At 38.1% G+C, this 17796-nt stretch overlaps 1 long non-coding RNA gene across 1 annotated transcript in view; it reads left to right on the top strand.

Annotated features, from left to right (window-relative positions):
• Window positions 1-5721: 5721 nt before the first annotated feature.
• LOC149312076 (uncharacterized) overlaps window positions 5722-17796 on the top strand; it is a 100744-nt gene continuing 88669 nt past the window's right edge. Inside the window, exons 1-2 of the long non-coding RNA XR_016281397.1 lie at window positions 5722-5858; window positions 7256-7412. This is a non-coding gene — a long non-coding RNA (uncharacterized LOC149312076). The remainder of the gene's footprint in view (window positions 5859-7255; window positions 7413-17796) is intronic.

Below are 17796 nucleotides of genomic sequence, written 5' to 3'. Positions count from 1 at the left end.
ACCTGTAAGGCCACAAAAAGCTGGTGCTCATTCAAATAAACCTTGTGGGTTAAAAGGCTGTGACTGGGCATAACTATGCCCCACAGTGCTGGGCCTGTTTCTCCAGTATAAGTCATTGATGCTTGAAGACTTTTATTCTCATTGGTTCAGAATCGCTTTATATTAAGGATGTAAATTCTAGACTATTTCATCCTTATTTGGAGGAATTAATAATGATGGTCTCCCCCCCTCCCCCACTATGAGAGATATATCCCATCCCAGTTTTCTCCCCTGTTTGAACATCGTGAAGTGTTGCAGAGGAATTATTCAAAGGAAAAAGATACATGGGAGAGGGTTTGCACAAAAAATTGTTTTGTTTTTTTTACATAAAACAAGTTTCCTGTTCAGGAGACCCATTTTACGCACAGAAATTAGGATTTTTTTTGTACAAAAAAACCTCATGATTTTTTTTGCACATTAAATCCTCCGAAATACTTTGGATTATCAGATAGCAGGAGAAAACTGTGTAAATTCTTGCTGGTCTATAATACTTCTTGATTGGTTTTCCTGCCTGTCAGGAAGCTGGTTTTTCAATCTGAGAATTAAGAGTTACAAATATTCTTTCAATCACTGCTTTATATATACTGAAGAAGAAGCTGATACAGGTATGCTTCCCTCATTTCTGAGTCTTGCCTGCAGAAGGAAGAGGTGTCTATTTTTATAGGACATCATGTAAGTGCAGAATGTTCATCAGAGAATTTAACCAACATATTTTTTGTAAATAAGTAATGAATGAACAGGAAATAGGGGAAAAGAAAGTGAAAATAATATGTATATTTCCCTTTTTTCCATTTCCTTGGAAAGTCCAAAGTGCCTCTCATTCTTAAACGCACTCAGCTTCAGTTGATCCTTACTTCCATCTGTGAAGGTTTGATGATGTACAAAACTAAAATTAACATGCAGTTGAGTTCTTGATGTAGTACACTAGACTGCATAGAGCCCTTGCCCTAGTAAAAGCCCCTATCAAAACTTATGATGCAAATCCATTCTTTGTAGCAAGTACTTATCTTTTAGAGGCATAAGTTGATCTGTAGGAATATGGTGTGATTGAAGAAGTGATTGTGTTACAGTTGTCCAAACAGCTTGCTTAGTTTTTAGATGATCCATTGCCCTCTAGCCATTTGTTAAGCATATTTTGTCCTTAGATTAATCCTAGATACTGCCTTTCTCAGTTCTACACGTCATGTGTATTCTGCTTCTGTGAAGGATAGGATTGTTTAGTTACAAACCAACAAGGCACAGAATTAGACTTGACATGTACATTCCAGGTATGTGACAACAGAAGATGAACATGTGACTCTCATCTTCCCTTTCTATCATGAAAGAGAACTTGTTCATTTCTCTAATGGAGAGATGCATGTGCTTCTGATATCTATGCAGCTCATGTGACTTTCTTTGTAGAGGATATGTGCATATTTTTCTTTTGCACATTGTTTGGAAGCATGCTGTTTCCACATATTGATCTTAGCTTCCTTTTTCTACAATCACTGGTAACTGTACAAGTCACCACAAAGCTGGTAAAAGCAGGCTAATGTTTCTCATAAGGTTTGATGTAGACCAAAACTATGGATTGTAGTTGGCAGTAATCTATATCTGGAAGCTACTTCTTTTGGTAGGAACTGTGTCTGTTCTAGAAATATATAATAAGTGAATGGAGTGTGGCTTGGAGCATCCCTGGACTGTGCTAGTCAACCTCATGTATTTGGAGGTATCAGGGGTGTAGCTGGTGGTGGTGGAGGAGAATATGAGAGCACCAAGCCACCAAACAAGAATTGAGCTCCTAGAAAAAATTTCCTACAATATTTAGCATTGTGGTTACTTAAAGCCTCCATTCAGCATTAAGTTTAGATGTCTAAAGAAAAGGGGCAGGCAAAATTTACTAAGAGAATGTTAACACAGCAATAGCATTTAGCAATAGCATCTACATTTTTATACTACTTATTAGAGAACTCAGCACTCTCTAAGTGGTTTACAGCTTGTAAGCCAATTGTCCCCAACAAATTGGGTACTCACTTTTACCAACCTATGAAAGGATAGAAGGCTGAGTCAACCTTGGAGACCTGGGACTGAACTCACAACCTTGTGGCTGCAGTACTAGCATTTAACCATTGCACCACCAGAGCTTCTTATATAAAGGCACATATAAAGATTTCAAGATGCGGATGATTTTCAATGTCTCATTCAAGACATTTGGAGACAAAAAAGTTACATTTGGGAAAAAGTATTATTTGTGAGGCAACATCTCCCACCCTCCAATCCAGTGACACCTTGGTGGTGTTACTGTTGAGCTCAAATTGGTCCCTGAAATTCCCTGCCACGTTCAAGTTGTGTGAAGAAGAATCAGATGATATTCTTCTAGCTGACCACTATAGGAAATAGGATGTTGGTCTAGATGGGTCTGATCCACTGATCTCTTCTTATATTTTTACATGGGTGTGAAAATTATACATTATTTTTTAAAGCTGGGGTTTATCTGATGTTTATCACACTATACTCTTATAGTGCTACTATTCCACTTTGACTGCTCTAGCTGCCTCCTGTTGCATTCTGGGATTGGCAGTTTTAAGGAGGGGTATTTAGAATTCTCAGGCAGAGAAGTTCTCTGCTTGAGAATTCTAAATACCCCTCCTTAAAACTGCAAATCCCAGAATGCAACAGGAGACAGCTAGAGCAGTTAAAGTGGAATAGTAGCACTATAAGAGTATAGTGTGATAAACATCTCTGTCAGCAGTAGTGGCTCCTCTGTGCTCTGGATGACCCATGTGACTTATTAGCAAACCTATTCATCTTCCAGGAGGCTTTGGTCTTGAAGAGAAAATTCCCATCTCCTACAGGGTTTTCTTTATGGTTTAAGAAAGAAAAGAGAAAGTAGGCATGTTTGTAGATGCCAGCTGCAGCCTCTGTTGGGTTCCAACAGGGTTTTAAAACTTTTGTAGTATAATGAATATTGCAAAAAGAAATTACCACTTTATAAATAAATTAAAATAGATTTTTTAAAAACCTCTGGTGACTGGAGGCCACAAAAATGGCCTCGGGGGCTATATAGTGCCAACCTCTTTTATAGAGAAATGCTGAATATTTTCCCAAACTGATCTAATTTTGGGAAAGAACCTTTATAGGTAGGATAACAAATAAAACACAAATTGGTATGGAAAAAATACTAGTTTCATTGTATGAAAAGTATATTAGAAAATTGCAATGGTAACACAAATTGTACTTTAGAATATTCATGCATTTTTCTTACCTATTCTCAAATACCTTCTGTACCTACTATGAAGCATCTTACCTTACTTGATAGTTTCCAGAGTGCATGCTCAATTGCATACTGAAATTCCTATGTTGAATCCCAAGTACATCCATAAAAGGTTGGAAACATATTCCTTGTCTGGAAAGTGTGAAAAGTCACTGCCACTGTAGACAGTATGGTGCCAGATTGATCAATAGTCTGACTAGTATCAGGCAGTATCCTATGTTTTTAGTGCTTTGGAAATGGATGGGCACCTGTGGCCTTCCAGCTGAACTTCTGTTCCCACCATACCTTAGTAGTTGGCTGTGCTGACAAGGGCTACTTGGATTTGCAGTCCAACACTGTTGGTAACCGGACATGGCACAGTTGTCCACCTCTGCTTGAGAAGCACAATACAAGCACTGTGAGGCACAGATTTGTTTAGACATCCCCGCTGGGATTTTTAGCTTCACAATAATAAATAATATTGCAGTGGGCCTAAACTACTGTATTATCAGTTGCACAAGTACTATTGGGGAATCTAAGACAAATGCATTCAGAGTGCACTACTGTTGTGGTATAGAGAATAACAAACCTAAAGTGCATCTCTTGGGGGAAAATAGGCAAACGAGCTGTGGAGTGAATCTCAGTCTTAGTATAATCAGAAAACATCTCTGTGTCAGAGTTCTTTTCCAATGAATTTGTATTTGAGATCTACATGACATGGAATTTGGCTCATATAATTAAAGCCAAATGCTTGCTAGAGCTAAAAACAAATCTGATGAATACTGTAGTTAGTACTGTATAGAAAAAGGAAATTGAAGGTAATGTCAAAACAGATGATGGAAGGATCATTATGAGGAAATATATACATATTTATGTAAATAAATATCCTTACCAGCTGACCAACATGCAAAGCTTTTTATTTCCTTTTAATCCACAAAATAGTTTTAGGAGGAGAGACTTAATGAGGTCTTTTTAAAGTGGATACTTATTTCAGTTCTTTTCCAAATGACTAACTGTTTAATTTCCTTTGAAAATAAGAAGGTATACAAGGCACTTTGCTGTCAATTTTTAAAGGACCAACTGAATGTCAGGAAGAATGAGGTTTTCGATTAGTTTCTTATCTTTGTGTAATATACCCAAATTATTAGTGGCACATATTCCTGTAATTTTCTGTATTCAGTAAATACCTTTTCAGGCAGAGAGGGTAGGTTTACTTTTGAATGAATAAAAAGCATTTGTAATCTGGCTGAGAAGGCGAAATTGAAGATGGTGCTTTGCAATTTTATAGAGAACCTGTATTATTTTTAAAGCAAAGAAACCAACTGGGTTAGATAAAACAAATTTTAAAATGTAGCCCGGGTTTTTATTATGAAAATCTTGTGTTTACTTAGGTGGCTTCAGTAGCAACCCCCTTCATTATTATTCATAGGCTTGTAGCTATTATCTTCTTTTATTTGGCACGTTAAGGCCAGAAGAGATTCTTCACTCACAGTTATCTCAGATCAAATCATTCTGACAGATTAAACAAAGGGTCTAGTAAGGTGGGAGAAGGACCTACAAAATATTGCTCTTGAACACTGAATAGCATTGGTGTTTATTTCAAGGTAGCCCGAAATATGGCTACTTTGTCCATAATTCATCAATTCATATTTTATATGTAGTCTGCACTGAATGACATTAACTCAGCACAAGCTGGTGAGTGGGCTTCTTTTGTGATGTGCTAAAACACACTAAACCAGGCTCAATATTTTTGTTCATGTTTATTGCATGATATCACACCAGGTACCTTGTGCAGTCATGTTTAATTCCCAGGCAGCATCCCAATGTTTGTGTTGAATGGCAGCAGCTGTTCCAGTGATGTCACTGTTTATCCATCACATGGAGGCCATTCCCTTATCATGCAAGTTTACTATACTTCTAGTCATTCCCACATTGTAGGGTTGCTGATAAATATTCAGATCAAAGTTGCTGCATGTACCAAAATACTGATTTATTCTTCTCTTTTGGCTAAGTTTGATGTGTTTGAAAGATTATTGCTTCAACCAGAGAGCAAGCCTGGAGCTTTTCAGTCTGCCTTCAGGAGAGGATAGGATCCTTTTGGGTTTATGACACCATTTGTTGGCCTGTTAATTCTCTGGAGGTCATTCAGGCAATACAGAGGAGCATGGAGCTTGCCTTCCCCATTTTTCACCTCACATGTAGAGATTCTCTCCCTGGTCCCTTTCACACTACACAACTACAGCACTTTGATTCCCACCTTAATTGGAATTCTGGGATTTGTAGTTTAATGAGGACTAGAGATCTCTGACTGAGAATCATAAATACCACTTCCTAAACTGCAGATCCCACGATTCCATAGGTTTGAACTATGGCAGTTAATCTGTAACTGCTATAACTGTGTAGTGTTTGTGGCAATCTATGGTTTGCTATTTCACCCAGATTATGGTGGTAGTACAAACAAGCAGTGACAGTAATTGGGGTGGGGGGGATGTACAGAAGGGGCAAAGTATATTTCAGCTTTAAAAACTCATCTCTTCCTTCAAGCCTTCCCTCCTAATTCCGTTTAAGAATATATTCCCCTATCGATGTATAGTATCTATGATTTTTGATTTTAACAATGTCATTGGATGTTTTTTAAATTTTGCTCGCATTTAATCCATTTTAATTATGTACTTTTAAGATGTGGTTTTTACTGTTCTTATTGTCTGTTTTTAACAATTTCTGTACACCACTTTGATCGTTGGAAAAGTGGTTAATAAATGAACAATTTATTAATTTTATTTATTATGTGTTAAGATTTCTGAAATAAAAACCACTATGTATTTCATGCTAAAAATAGTTGCTTATGAATCAGAGTAGGAAGAACCAGAAATGTAGTGACTAAAACCTAAATCAAGTTGTTTGTTCCAAGTACTGTAGATTCACTTATTTAATGGAACTTGCATAAGTATTGGCTTACTAAGGGCTGGTACAGATTGGCACTAAAAGTCACCTTATGGATGGTGTGGGGGATGGTGTGGGGGGGCCTGGCGTACTCATGACGTATGCCTCGACACCACCTCGACACTACCCAGAAGTAGGGTTGCCATAATTCTCTACTATAAATTGGGACAAAATGTAGGACAAAATTTAGACCAAAATATAGGATAATTGTAGGATAAAATTTAGCCCAAAATGTAGGACATTTAAGAAAAATGGAGGACCTTAAATGTCCTCCATTTTGGGCTGAGTTTTGTCCTACAATTGTGGGCTGGCTACATAGCACTCCAACAGCATTTAGATGCTGCATGCTGCCCAAGCACTGCAAAGCCATGGCAGCAGCAGAAAGGGCGCCCTGTTATCAACTTGAAAGGGAGCGACATTTTGCTGCCTCTATTTGAGCTGGCAAGTAGCTGGATTGAGGCCGTGGTTTGTGATTGTGTGGCCCCGATCCAGCTCTTTAGGTGGCGGCATCATGCTGCCCATTCAGGGCCATCTGTTTCGCCCCCAAGATTACCTTCATTTTGTAGGTGTATTCCAGTTGTGGCTAACATCTGGATTTAACTCATTCACTAGGGAAAGTGTGAAGAAGCTGAGATATCTAGGCTCTGTACCCAGTGCACAGTTTTGTGGACCCATATTAGATAGATTGTCATTTGCTGAGACTAAATAGAAGATTATGTAGATCTAAAAAAAGCAGGATGTGGAGATACATATGAGTTCCTGTAAAATGACTGATGGCAGTTTCAAAATTGAGGGCTTTGGAGAACATCTTACCAGTTGTTTGTACAGCAGTGTTACTATCATTCATGAGCCTTACTGCTCCTCATGAAAGTTTGAATTTGCCACAGACAGGAAAACATTAATATAGCACTTGATGGACATATTGCGGCAGCTACGTCATATAGTCAATGGCATTCGCTAAAAGACAGTTTGTGTTCTTCAAGAAAAGTAGAGATTTGGTCCATAAATTCTTATTTGTCTTTTCCATTCTTACCTTTCTAGAACTTTTGGAAAAAGTTTGAGTTTTGTTTCAAGTCGATCCATGTCACTGCTATAATGTCTTTCAAGTGATCTGAGTTCTTCTGGATCAAGAAAGTAATAGAACTTGGGACTGAAGGTGCTAACCCAGTTCAGAACATTGTGCCTGAGAGCATGAAAGGTAAGAGGGGGAGGCATGACTTATTTTGCTGTTGATGTTACATTCAATATCCTTTTGTCTAGCCAACATACTGGATACTCTGTCTTATTAAACAAGTCTCTTTAAGATGGGTACATTGTAACATGCCAACATCTAAATCCTCAGCATAACATATACACACACAATCACCCACTCATACCTACACAGGACCAAAAAGGATGAAATGAAACTAGAACTAAATAGTCCTCACCACAGGGTGATACTAAGTTCCTCTACCATGCTCAGGAACCTCTTCTTTTCCTCTTCAGTCTTGAGCATCTTCTTCAGTCGAGTATCTTCATACCCTCTGTCCATATTTCTCAGGAGCCACCATCTCTCACCACCTTTTCCAGAGTTAGGTTCTTCTGTTTCTTTTCTCTTGAGACTCTTTTAGTAGCCTCTTCCTCTTCTCACTCTGAGATATTGATGCTTCTGTGGTGAAAATATTCAAGCACTGGGAAAACTATTTAGGTGCCAATTTGCAGAGTTAAAAATCAGCTTTAGTGCTCCTTGCTTACATTTAGGTTTAGGCTATGTTTCACCCCAGGCATCTAAGAGTTCAATTCTATGCACACTTTCCTAACTCTGAGCAATAAGCATGCATAGGAGGACAATAGTGTAAAGGCAGTAGAGACTGAGAAACTGGAATTAAAGGATTTATTCTACTCAGTCTCAATGTTTCAACCAGTTGCTGCTCTGTGTTCCAGAGACCCAAGCACAAAAAAATAATGTTTTATAGGGCTCTCCCCACATATGCCTATCTGTTTAATTCATTTTATAATACTAGACCCCACAGTTGTCTCAGGAATCAGGATTTCTCGGTACTAGCCAGTTAACATCTGTTCTCCCCTTAATCTAAGGTGAAATTCATTGGTTAGAACTTGTTTCCTTACTGGGAAAACATTGCAGAACTCTTTTCTCCCACAAAGTCCAATAGAAAAGCATCAGCAAGCAATGGCTACTACTCTGGAAGTTGTCAATTGAATCAGTTATAACTGAGGAAAAAGACGCATCAGTATTACATCTTCCAAAGCTAGTGACTATCTACATCAGCGATTCCCAACCTGGGGTGCTTGCATCCCCAGGAGGTACGAGATGGAATTTCAGGAGGTGCAACAAATAGTGGTTTGTGTCCTTGAGTGGCAAGTCACAAGTCATCACTCAGCCAGCTTCCAGTGTGCCTTTAGAAGTGGCTGTAGGTGGTTGTGTTGCATAGATAATAGCCTCATCATTTATTTTCAAAGGGAGAGGATTTTACAATTTACAATAGTTTACATTTTTTCTAAATTAGAATCTAATTACTCAATTTGGGCCCGGTACAGACAGGCCTATTGGCGCACTGTGGCATCATAATGGCACCGCAAGAAGAACCCACTTTTTGTGAGTTCTTTTTGCTCCACAAGGAAGTCCTACAGTCTGGAGGCTGTGACTTCCCTGTGGAGCAAAACCAGGTGCTGGGAGACTGCCCTTTTTGGGCAGTCTGTACTGGTCCCTGTCTGTGTAGTGCATAAAATGCACATAGAGTGACATTTTATGTACTGCATCAAAAGCTTCTTTTAAAAAAAAAGTTCTGTTGTTTCACCCACAGTATTGTATGTGATTCAATTTGTGATTTAAAAATTACAAATTAGTCTTCTTTATCTTCAAATATGATAATAGTTTTGTAGGGGTGTGAACATTAACCAACATTTCAGAGAGGTAGAATTTAAAATATAGCTGCATTAGTCAGTAAAATGAGTATATAAAGAGACTTGTAGCACCTTCGAGATTAACTGAAAGAAAGAAGTTGGCAGCTTGAGTTTTTATAGACAACTGACTAAAATGCATCTGAGGAAGTATACTGTAGTCTACAAAAGCTCTTGCTGCCAACATTTTTTCTTTCAGTTAGTCTCAAAGGTGCTACAAGATCTCTTTACATTTCTGAGGGATGTAGGGCATAAAAAAGCTTGAAAACCACTGGCTACATTATTATCATCAGTTGACGACTCAACTTCTTGTCCCTTTATTTATTTATTGGATTTGTATTGGATTTTGTCTTTCTCCCAAAATGGCATTCAAGGTGGCTAACCACTGTCCAGTTGGTCATTCACTCTTCCTTCTTACTGGATTATTTTCTTTGCTTTTTATACACTGAACAGATCATTGTAGTTTTTTTCTCTTCTACTTTTTCCCTCTGGTTTTTACCTGAAGGGCATATCCCATTATTACATACTTTAAATTGCATTTTGTTTTAGCTGGCTTTTTTAAAAAAATGTTTCAATTGATAGTTTTAAAATTTGATGCTGGGTTTTATTATTTTACATGGTGATATAAGAAACCTTGGGAAGAGCATGGTTTTGAGAAGTGGCTAAGAAATGTGTTAAATAAAATAAAATAGATTATACTCATTTCTAGTTCACACATTTATTGGGAGTTTTTGTTGTGCTTGTATCCTATATTCTACTACTATCATGTGCTGTTTAAGTGGTAGCAGCACTGGTCACTTTTGTCTTCTCCTAGCTATGCAACTTCTACAGATCTAGGTCTTAGCTGCCTTATTTATTCTCCGCAACATGAAGTTCTCTGAATAATTTATAGTAATCAAAAAATAAATTAAAAATAAGACATTAAGCCATAAAAGCAAAATCACAGAGGGGTGACAGAATGAGCAAGAGAGTGTATCAGAGAGAAAAAAGGAAAAGGTGTGATGGCAGAAACAGACAGGGGATAGCACACCTACTTCAGGCTCTGACTATCACTGCCTCTGGTTCTTTCCACTGTTGACATCTGACTTGACAGATTACACCCAAGGAAATTTATCCCTCAACAGGGTAAAAAAAGGTTTCTAGCTCCTATGTGTCACTTTTGGTACAATTTTGCTATCTACCTTAGGTTTAAAAGACAACTAGTTTGTCAAATTTCTGAATGAGTGAGGCTGATTTTTGTGAAATGATACAAGCACAATGCAGGCAAAGTGCTGATGAAAGCATGATGTGTCAGGGACAGTGTCTCTAATCATATGTAGGTATACAAAGATGTCTTTTTTTTCTCCCCTCCTGTCACAGGGATGGGGGTGGGGGATGTAACTGTATTAACTTCACTATCATTTTGATGTGAAGTCAACTCCAGCTTATGGTGACTATCATACAGGGTTGTTGTTTTATTTTGGCAAAAGTTATTCAGAGGATATTTGCCATTGCTTTCCTCTGAAATATAGCCTATATCACCTGGCATTCATAGATATTTACCTTCCAAGTACTAACCAGGCCTGACCCTGCTTAGCTCCCAATATCAAAAACAAGATCTGGTGCCATCAAGCTATTTAAGCTATGCAAAGCTAATTATAGGACCTTGCTGGAACACGTTGTCTCTATTAATTATTTCCAGACTATACAATGGGGACCACTGATATAGACTGCTAGTTGATGCCTGACTTCAAAGCCAATCCAATATTAACAGAAGCCAAGTCACTGAACAGGAAAGTCTAAAACAGAGGAGAGAATTGTGCAGCCCTCCAGATATTGTGGAACTGCAAGTTCTTTCCTCATCTTTAGCTATGCAGACTAGGGTTGCTGAGAGATACAGTCCAACATCATCTAAAGAGCTGCAGAATTCCCACCTCTGCTCCAGAGTTTAAAATAATTCAGTAGTAGGAACAATCTTCAGTGTGAAATAAAAGATAAATAGAAAGTGTATTAAATGAGCTTATCACATGAACTTTAAAACTATCTCAAGACTCCTGGGCTAGACCTGGGATGCAGGATGGAGGCAGGTATTATAGCCTCCAACTTTGAAAAAGTGCTGGTGGAGTGCTGTTGGGACCTGGCTTGGACCCGGGTTGATGGTGGGTGGTGATTAGGTGGCGATTTAACATGCAATAATCTTTACCTCTATTCTGCATCCCGGCTCCAGCCCAGGAGTCTTGAGACGATTTTAAAGTTCATGTGATAAACTCCTTATTCTTGTATCTTAACATAAGTGATAATTGCTTCTACTATTGGACATGATACTCCCTTTCAGATCAGCAGGCCAGCAAGACAGGTCCACCCACAAACCTGGTCTGCATATCGCTTACTGCTTTCTGTGTACTGAAGGAATAATATTGACAAGTACTAATTCATTTTGGAGCAAATTAAAACAACTGGTAAGTTGTTGTCAATGAGCCCGTAACAGCTCATGGTACCCATTAGCTAGAACTGGTCATATTGGCCAGGGTTTCTGGTAGTTATACTCCCAAAAAGTAACCTTTCCAAGTTCTGTCCCAGCTCAAGTACATGCTATAAATTATTAAAGCTTCTGATAATTTTTAAACTAAGGTGTCATGGAGATGGGATTAATTCAAAACACAGAAAAATCACTTTCTCTGATCTTAATTAATTACTAATCTAAACCTGAGCACTTTAAAATATGAAAAGCTCTTAGAGTTGGTAAAATTTGGCTCTGGATATGCTAGCAATGAGGTGTGCTTTCATCAGTTCTAATTTCCTACCCAAATTCGCCCATACTTTATAAGAGATTAATGTACTTTCCACTGTACCATGTCAATTGGAAGTAGGTTCCTAGTGTCCTAATCCTGAATGTCAGCGCTTGATGTTATGCACTTGATGTTATAGCGAAATTACATCACAGCATTAGACCATTTTAAGGCCATGGATAGTAAAGCAGGAAGCTACTCACCTCAAGGCACCCCAGGAAGATGTTTCTATTAATTATTCTCTCTCAATATTCTTAATGAGCTGCAGTTTGAGAATAAAGAATATTTCTCTGCATGTTTTATGTTTATTGGCATACTCATAAAGTCACACCATTCTTTTCCTCCACTGACACCATGTTTGTCATAACATCTGAAGCATGGAGGACATGTACCTGCATAAAATCATCAGGGTGGGAAACTTCCCAAGAGTACAAGACACACAATATAAAATATTACATTGACACAGAGACTGAAAAATTGCCTTCTTTGGACTAAAACTCTCTGGATGCCTCAACCAAGATGGCCCTGGCCCATACTGGCAGAGAAAGACCAGGCAATGCAGTCTGCAAAAATGGCTTCTCCAAGTTCTCTGCCAAACACAACAGTAGGGAGACAAGAACATAAATTTGCGAGTGGGGAAATGTGTTTTTGAATGCTTGTGTATGATTTTTCAATTATTGCTGTGATTTTACATTGGGGGATATATGTGTATCATGTAGCTATGTCTAGGAATTTCTATGTTGTTGGAGAGAATGTGGATGCTGCAAGGACATGCAATGTGAGGATTCCCAAAGTCCCTTCAGATGATGTCCTTGCATCCAGTTACAAGAAAACAGTTGGATAAATCCTTTCTGATTTCCTTGCTCTCTGACAACATGGAAATAGCCATGGAACTAATGAGGAGAGTATTGTGGGTGAATTTGATCATTGCATAGTCAAAACAGAATTCCAGCCTCTGCAAAAAAAGGGGGAAAAAAGAATTGTGATGCCATACATATGATTTACATCAATAATTCACCAACAGGATGACAGTTTATATTTATAATTTATGATCGAAAACGTTTGTTGGAGATACAGCTATGATGAAATAACTGCAATCTGTCACCAATATGATCTTCTAAAACCCATCTTAAAAGCCAGGCAGCTTCATCAGTTAAAGTAGTTCTGTGACACTGACAAGAGGAACAGAGGTATGACATATCCAGTTCCCTCATGCTACTGAGCCCCAGTGCAATTAGCAGCAGCATGTAGAACTGTGGCATCCTGTCATAACTACGTGTCACACTATGGCTTGCTGGTAGGAGGAGGCTGGATGCATCATCCCTCAGTGAGCCTCTCACACCCCCACAGAACTCCCTTCAGTTGGTGCAGCTGCCTGGCTTTTATGACAGGTGTTAAGGGGCATTTGCAAATGTGGCAATGGAGTCATAATTGTAAATGTGAATACCAAAATTTATGTGGTTCTAAGTCTAGCTTACAACATTCTAAATACTAAACAGGATGCCAGCCCTTATTTATAAAAAATTATGAGAAAAACAAAAGCTTTAAATTTTAGAATTTAAAAATACCCGCCAAGGCATTCTGCGCTTTGTTCTCAATTCAAAATGTTTCCAAGTTCATTACTGGACCATTTGTCCTTATTACAAATTAAACTATACAGTATTAACAAGTTGCAAAGCACATTCAAGGCAGTATTCTTGGAACTGGTAAAATGCAGTTTGATTGCATGAGATTCTCTTTTATGTCCCTCCCATCTGTATATTTTATGATCCAGATATATCCTGGATGCAGGGAAGGGGTTCCTGTTAGAGCTTGAAAATTTAAAAATAAAATAAAATTACAGTTCCATTCCTCTCAAGGCTCGGATCTTTTAAGAAGATTATTTTAGATTATTTTAAGATTATTTTAAGAAATAATCCAGTTTGAGACTGCTTTAACTGCTCTGGCTCATTGCTAGGGAATTCTGGGAACTGTAGTTTTGTGAGACCTTTAGCCTTCTCTGTCAGAGAGCTCTAGTGCCGCAATAAACTACAATTCCTAGGATTCCCTAGCAGTGAGCCAGGATAGTTAAAGTGGTCTCAAACTGGATTATTTCTGCAGTGTGTTTTGGACCATAGGCATGGTCCAGACTGCCCTTTTGCACCATGCTGGTGCCAATTTTAGGGTTAGGGACTGTGTGGCAACCGCACGGTCCCTAATCCTAGTACAGCGCAGTGGCATAACAATGGCAGTGTCCCGTGTACACAGAGGCTGCCATTGTGATGTAAGCACTGGGTGGTGTCTGCACTGTGTTGTGCATCACTTACATCATGAGTGCGCCAATGGTGCACTCACGACATCTGCCCTGCAGTGCTAAAAGAACCCGTTTTCCCAGGTTCTTTTTCCTCTAGAGGGAAGCCACGTGATTTGGTGGCTGTGGCTTCCCTCTGGAGGAATTAGGCAATCAGCAGGCTGCCCTTTTCGGGTGGTCTGTCCTGCGCCATAGTTACACATTTGCAAGAATGACTATTTTATTTGTGATTTCTCCAGAGTAACTAAAACAGTTATTTTCAGATTTTCCAAATCAATGTTTTGCATGCAACAGCATGGGGCATAGCACAAATCAACATTTGAACCATGAACTATTCCTCCTCAAACATTTAGTGTGGCTGTACCCTTGCAACTAAAAAAGCAACAAGTAAGTTACACTTACATTGCAAAAGGAGTGAGATTATCCCTTGTTACATTACAGTTGTAATGTGGCACAGTTGTAAGTTTGAATTAATGTGAAAATAATTACAGAGGGTGATTTTGACCACCCCAGATTGCCATACACATATTATTTAATGGCAGCAAAGTGAATGCACATACACTGAAGTGTGTGCATTCATGTCACTACTACTGAATTATATGGAACATGATTATTCATGTTTTTTAGCATCTGCAGAGGGGTGTGTGTGAAACCAATACAGAGGGTCCAATGTAATTACAAGTGAATTACGAATGAACATATACTTCCAAGCTCTAGTTCTTGCTTAGATTCACAGTTTCAATTTGCATGGAGGAATCCATACCTCAAGTCTGTATTTTGAACATGAATTCGAATCAAAAAGGTACAGAGTAATTAATTTCTGTGAACTATTCAGCTGTTTTCTTTTCAAGATATTCCTTTCACCCATGTAAATATCTAGCGCATATGCAAGTCTACGGCATACTGGTATTTTTCCTTTTTGTAGTCCAATATTGGCACATACTTCTTTCATAACTACAATTTTGAAGTAGTATTCCCTTATTTCAGTTTTCTGCCTAGGAGCCCTGACCTTGAAATGTCTAGTTTAGGCTGCTGGTAGGCTAGAAAATATATTTGATCTCAATATCCACACTGTGTATTTTTGTTTATTATGTGATTTTAACATATATGAGTCCAGAAACACATACATGACATAAGCTTGTCAAGATGTATTATCTGCCTGTGGGTAAATGAATGCTTGCTTAAAATGGGTAAAATTACTCAAACACAAAAGGACTTTTTATTCTATAGTTTTTCCCAGGAGGATTTGAAACCAATTTTGGGTGTCTCTTACAGCTGACCTTTGAAAGAATAAATTAGGTTTTTCAAGCCTTCTCAGATGTGTAGCCAAAAGGGAGCTGTCTAGTTACATGCATTTTTAAACATCTCCTAGCAGAATCTGAGATCAAAATGCAAAAATCTTTGGCTCAGTGATAGTCCCTTGAGGAACTAGGGAATCTCTGAACTTATAAAACAGAAGCACATCAAGTATTTTCTGCAAAGAAAACTGCTTTTCATTCTACATTGACTGTTTCAAGAGTATGGTTTGGGAAACAATATGATGATAAAACCAAGAAGTAAATATATGGAAGCTCATTTGTACGTTTTATTCCATCAGGGAACAGTTTAATAAAATTTGAACTATGTATGCTGAATTAGTTCATGTATTTACTGGCCCAAATCATATTTGTAGAATACTAAGAAATGTCAATATACACATGAGTTTGGGCTCCTGGGACAGCACAGACAATTGGTATTCAGCAGGTAAAAGCTGACTCATCTTTTCAGCAATTCTAGTTGGGATGAACAATAGGATTAAGGCCATTGTGTGTCACCTTTTATCCAAAGAACCTAAAGCACATCACGCTTTCCTGTCTTGATATCACAAAACTTCACAAATTAGCTAGGCTGAGAGTAGAGTCCACTGCGAATGAAATTCTTTGGCAATTTCATTATTGAAGGAACCAGCAAGTACAGTCACCTCTTCTTATCCATGGGGAATTCTGTTCTGGAGCCCCCACCCCAGCTGATAGCAAAATACTCAGAATCTCAGTCTCAGATCCTGTTGTTTCCAATGGTGGTGTGATGCACATGTGACCACATTGGCAATCCCATGGATGGAAAGGGTCAACTATAATTTTAGCAATTTTAGCACTTTTCTTAATAATATGAGAAAGTCATTTGAATCTGTACAGTTTTTGAATACTATTTGTAGTTTGAGACTTATTCTGTGTAAAATTTGCATGTGTTTTTTCATACAAAACAGCATTTTCTGCATAAGTGCAAGTGTTTTCAGTACTGAAAACAACATTTCATTGCATAAATATTATTTTCAGTTTCCAATGGGAAATAAAAGAAAACATAAATAATCCATGTGCAGATCTTTTGGAAAATATGTCCTGAACTGTAAAGATGCTCATCAGTCCAGGATTCTTCTCAAGAGGCACATTTTTAATGATATTTCAGATATTTTCAAATCTTCTTTCCATCTCTAGTTTTCATTTTCTCTTGCTCATTTTTGTTGCTATTGAAACTAAAACATAGGAGCAACATTTCCAAACGTGTGCATTTTTCCTTGTGAAATATGAAAATACCCACAGCATTTTCACCTGGTCCAGAAGACTGAGGTCCAAACTATACTGCAGAAATAATCCAGTTTGAGACTGCTTTAACTGCCCTGGCTCAATGCTAGGGAATCCTGGGAACTGTAGTTCTGTGAGACATTTAGCCTTCTCTGTCAAAGAGCTCTGGTCCACAATAAACTACAAATCTCAGGATTGTCTAGCACTGAGCCAGGGAAGTTAAAGAGTTCACAAACTGGATTATTTCTGCAGTGTGTTTTGGACCAAGGTGAACAAGCCTTCAGTCTTATATCAATGAAACTCAAGGTTTCTGCAACTCCTGGCTCTGTTCATTTTGCCATGTTGCTCTCTGTTTTTATATTTATATCCTGTTTTCCAGCCCTCTGGTGCCCCTCAAAGCAATGGTGTATCCTCACGTTCATGTTTAATAAAACATTGAAGAATTGTGTAATTTTTTTTAAAAAAATCAAAAAAGCAGGTTTTCTGGAATCCCAAATTTTTTAGGGAATCCCACTCTTGTCCCAGATTCTCCTTCTGTTTCTTCCTTTCCTGTCATCATAGGACTTCCTAGCCTCTTCCCAAGTATTCCTGTTGTATCTGAAAGTCTCCTGAGTTAAAAAATAATAATAATCCTGTTACTCTGTAGTACCATGGCCAGAATACTGTTGATGTTGTATAAATATTAAGTAGTTATAATAATGGTAAAAATAGCAGCGGACACAACTCAGTGTAAACCTTGTAGCTTTGCATACTTGAAACCCAGATGAATTGCTTCTAAAATGCAGTTGAGTTTGAATATAATATTACATTAGAACAGCCTTTGGAAGATTAAATTGCTATGAAGATGTAATACTGCTGAACATTTTAAATGAATAAAATATTCTATCCACCTGCTCTGTCTTTAGCACGTTGTCCAAGGTATTCCAAAAAGTAATTAGTTCTGAATGCAAGGTTCTATATAATAGTGTTTCCTTCTCAATTATTCATTCAAGGGAGTGGCTTGGTAGGCATCTAGTAAAAATGGTGAAGTAATAGCACATTGCAGTGGCTACTCTTAAGCTC

This window comes from Sceloporus occidentalis, unplaced genomic scaffold (assembly GCF_023333645.1).
Source record: "Sceloporus occidentalis isolate IW3139 unplaced genomic scaffold, rSceOcc1.0.p SCAF_5, whole genome shotgun sequence".
In the NCBI taxonomy this organism is placed as follows: Eukaryota; Metazoa; Chordata; class Lepidosauria; order Squamata; family Phrynosomatidae; genus Sceloporus; species Sceloporus occidentalis.
Note: the sequence above shows the minus strand (reverse complement) of the source record. Positions and strands in the feature narration are given on the sequence as shown.